General features: G+C 42.8%; 1 pseudogene; it reads right to left on the bottom strand.

Annotated features, from left to right (window-relative positions):
* Nucleotides 1-1343: 1343 nt before the first annotated feature.
* On the bottom strand, nucleotides 1344-4752 carry LOC147376767 (T-cell surface glycoprotein CD1a-like; annotated as a pseudogene).

The raw sequence follows: 4752 nt of genomic DNA, 5'->3' as shown, positions 1-4752 counted from the left end.
TCACAGCTATTTGTAAGGCCTCCCTAGACAGCCATTTTGCTTTTTTGCATTTCTTTTCCACGGGGATGGTCTTGGTCCCTGTCTCCTGTACAATGTCATGAACCTCATTCCGTAGTTCATCAGGCACTCTATCTATCAGATCTAGGCCCTTAAATCTATTTCTCACTTCCACTGTACTCATTCATTAAATAGAATACATTTGAATCAGTCCTAATGAGGTGAATGAAACTGGAGCCTATTATACAGAGTGAAGTAAGCCAGAAAGAAAAACACCAATACAGTATGCTGCTGCTGCTGCTGCTGCTGCTAAGTTGCTTCAGTCGTGTCGGACTTTGTGGGACCCCATAGACGGCAGCCCACCAGGCTCCCCCATCCCTGGGATTCTCCAGGCAAGAACACTGGAGTGGGTTGCCATTACCTGCTCCGATGCATGAAAGTGAAAGTGTAGTTGCTCAGTCGTGTCCGACTCTTAGCGACCCCATTGAATGCAGCCTACCAGGCTCCTCCGTCCATGGGATTTTCCAGGCAAGAGTACTGGAGTGGGGTGCCATTGCCTTCTCTGCCAATACAGTATACTAACGCATATATATGGAATTTAGAAAGATGATAACAATAACCCTGTATATGAGACAGCAAAAGAGACACTGATATATAGAACAGTCTTTTGGACTCTGTGGGAGAGGGAGAGGGAGGGATTGTTTGGGAGAATGGTATTGAAACATGTATAATATCATGTATGAAGCGAGTCGCCAGTCCAGGTTCAATGCATGATAGTGGATGCTTGGGGCTGGTGCACTTGGACGACCCAGAGGGATGGTATGGGGAGGGAGGAGGGAGGAGGAGTCAGGATGGGGAACACGTGTATACCTGTGGTGGATTCATGTTGATGTATGGCAAAACCAATACAATATTGTAAAGTTAAAAAATAAAAACACACACACACAAACGAAATATATATTAATATATAATATTTAATATATTAATATATTATAAATAAATAAAATATATGTAATATGAAATATATTCCTTATCATATTCTTTTATATATTCATATATATATATATAAAAGAACTGATTCACACTGCTTTAGAGCAGAAATTCACACAAAATTGGAAATCAACTATACTTCAGTAAAACAAAAAGTTTTTTAAAAAGAGTGGTCAATGGAAAATTGCATCTGTTTCAACTCAAAGAAATCACTAAATAACTAGGAAAGTGCAAAATTTTTTGCCAAAGTGAGACTTCTAACCAGACAAGCATCAGATGCCTCAATACAACAAAGATGGCCTAAAGGAAAAGAGTTTTAGAAGACTATAAATTTGGTGCAAATTCAACACAGACTTTTACTGAGAGCAATAGTGCATGCAGGTAAGACAATGTGACAGGGATACAAATAGTAAAAAGACGTGGATGTTGCTCTCAAAAAGCTTAAAAATTAAAAGGGAAAAGTAACTGAAATAGCCACAAAAAAAAGGTCTAAAATGAGGAGAAGATTTAGCAAAATCCAGTTAAATTGTGATAGCACTTTAGATGAGGCAGAGACAGCTCCCACTGTGGATCAGGGAAGGTCTTCTTCAGGAAGTGACATCTGAAATAAGCCTGATGGTCTATTCACATCTAAATACATGAAGCGCCCTTGGGCTTAATTCCATTCAGAATTTAAATTATGAATTTTAAAGCCTTTTAACACAGGAAAGAAAAATAATTCTGCAAAATTACATTTAGCTTATATCGATCATTAGGTAGAAATAAATAACCAAAACAGGTATACAAGGAGAGTGGAAAGGTCATCATCACTGTCTTATGTCTACATGTGTCCTGAGCTCTTGAGCTGCTGGGATCTCTTTCCAAAGGGAGAAGTGTGCTTGGGGGTTCACAGTGTGTCCTGATGAGCATAGAGATGGAAGTCATTCTACATGGGATGGAGGTGAGAAGGAAGGGGCTGATAGATAAGAAGAAAGGGGCTGGGAGGAGGAAAACTGAGAAAAGAGAGAAAAAAAAAGATGGGCAAGCAAGTGGAGACTGAGGGAAAGGGTAGGAAAAATGGACAAAAAACTCACCAGTGCTTCCTAAGCCAAAATACAAGACCTGTTAGGAGTACCAGGGGCACAATCACTGCCAAAATGATTCAACCCACATAGCAGTGATGGTCTGCAGATGGATGTGCACACAAGGGTGTCCTCTCAAACCGACCCACTGTTTTACTGCATAGTATCTGCCTCAACAACCTCCTTCTTCCCTATTTCCTCTCCTATCCCTCATCAGTGATGACTCCATCTAACCTCCTTCCTATATCTATGGGGTTCTCATTTTCAACTCCCGTATTTCTTATTTTTATTCCTTTTGGGTCTGGAGTCCCTGTGAAAGGGAAAGTGAAGTCACTCAGTCATGTCAGACTCTTTGTGACCCCGTGGACTGTAGCCTACCAAGCTCCTCCGTCCATGGGATTCTTCAGGCAAGAATACTGAAGTGGGTTGCCATTTCCTGCTCCAGGGGGTCTTCCCAACCCAGGGATCAAACCCAGGTTTCCCGGCATTGGAGGCAGACGCTTTAACCTCTGAGCCACCAGGGAAGCCCAGAATCCCCCAATTTTTCATCTAGCTCTCCTGCTCTGCTTGAGGACCACCTATTCCCATCCCAGCAGGTCTCCAGTAGAGGATGATGTCCTGGACTCCTAGACTGCTATGCCTCACCTGACAACAGAGGCCAGATTCCTCACTGGCTTCCACATCCAAGGAAACCCGAAGATACCATGTCCCATCAGTTTTAGCCAAGACATCACTTTTCTGAGTGCCCTATTGCTCCTGCTCACCCCAAATCCACATCACCCAAAGGGGCTTTGGGTAGAAGCCAGAGGCATGACAAACCAGCAACAGATGGCCAGGGCCAGGATGGGGCCAAGGGAGAGCCAGGCCTCTTGTCTTACTGCATAAGACAGAGGAAATAGTCAGATGAGGACTCTAGTCCAGACTCAGAGGTTCAGAGCTTCATGTCACTTTAGATGGACATACTTTTTTCCGACCGTTAGCAGTCGTCACCCATTATCCCCTCCCCCACTTGACTCCTTGTTAGGAAGATGAGAAGGTGTGATTTTAGCACAAAAAAATTGTGGAGAGAGGGTGCAGGACTGACTTCATCTCTGGAGATACGCCTTTCCTACCTCAAGACAACCCAAGAGGGAACATGGGCAGACGTGACTCAGCAGCTTATGTATTTCCCGGTGTGTCCGTAAAAGCTGAATAGTCTGCTGACCAACATGACTTGTCTGGAAGCTCAGCAGTTCTGATCCTTGATAAGCAAACTACACAAAGTCTATTGAGGCTTTACCAGCATGCAACTCACAGCCTTCTGTTATCTGTATTTCAAAGGGATCTAGGGAAGAGGAGTTACCAATCAGAGAAAAGAAGACATTAAAAGGAAAGAGTGAATCAAAAGATGATGGAAGCAGAAAGAAGATGTTTAAAAGATTTGAGGAAATGAAGCAAGATTGGCTTGATAAAAGTTCAAAGAAAAGGAAATTGGTGGTAGTTAGAGATTGAGAAAGAGATGAATGGCATGAGGAGAAGTGTTGAAGAAGACAATATAAAGGATGTGGATAATAAATAATAGTATAATAAGGAAGGACTTAGTGTGAGACAATGGGGAGTATAATAATCAAGAGTGAGTGGAATGCAATAGGTTATATTGAGTGTGTAAACAGAGATGGCTGAAGAGATTGAATGGGGAGGAAAGTCACATTTTAAGGAGTCCATCATAGAGTGAGGAAACTGAAGATACCTAGTCAGAGTCGAGTGAAAGGGGCTGTCCCACTGTTGGAATATAATAAACCGCAAGCCTGCAGTCAATGAGAGGGAAATGTATAAGTAAGTAGCAGAAGTCTTGAACATTATGGGAAGACAGGATCTGGATTACACCCCTTGACCAACTGCTGTTCCATGGTAGGGAGAGGTAAGGTTCAGAATTGAGTGGAAATTGATTGGAGGATATATATTAGAGAAATAAGAAACTCAGAGATACACACACACACACACACCTGGCACTGTATCCCCAATCCCCATTGAGGGAATGGAACTTACATTCAAGTTGCCATTTATTGACATTGTTGTGAAATACCTGCAAAACTATAGTGAATCTCCTGTGAGATACACTTTGCAGTTCCATTAACTCCTCATTATTGAAGTGGCCCTTGGACCAAGGCCAAAGGTAAATGACTGTGTGAGAGCTGCTTTTCCAGCCATGAGTCTGCAAGTCACCCAACTAAGCTAAGCCCAGATTTTGTACCCAGGGATAGTTGTAAAATCATAAAATCCAAATGTATTAGAAGGAGATTGGCTCCGGGAAGCCTGTGGGGAAAGAACAAAGAGAATGAGAAGGGACATTGGGAAGGAGAGAGAATGGAGAAAGAAAGGTACCAAAGAGGGGAAACTTGGTATATAATAGAAAAGGCAAGCCATCGATATCTCAGTGGACATTTGGCTGCCCCAGGGTCCCAAGAGTTAGTTATATGCAGCCTTCAAGAGAGCACAGAGACCTGGAGTCAGGGATACTTAGAATGGAACTGGGCTGATAACTCTCAATCTCCAGCTTGGGGAAACCATTACACAGGCACACATGCATGCACGCGAGCACACACACACACACACACACACACGCACACACACACACAAACCTTCCTGGATAAGAGTTCTTACCCTCTTCATTGTCACCACCTGGGAGGAGAGTAAGGAACAATGAAAGTTGCAGAAACAGCAT

The sequence above is a fragment of the Bos grunniens genome, chromosome 3, assembly GCF_055505025.1.
Source record: "Bos grunniens cultivar Pamir isolate PY7600 chromosome 3, Bosgru_T2T1.0, whole genome shotgun sequence".
Classification (NCBI taxonomy): Eukaryota; Metazoa; Chordata; class Mammalia; order Artiodactyla; family Bovidae; genus Bos; species Bos grunniens.
The sequence above is the reverse complement of the archived record's forward strand: the minus strand, read 5'-3'. Positions and strand labels throughout refer to the sequence as shown.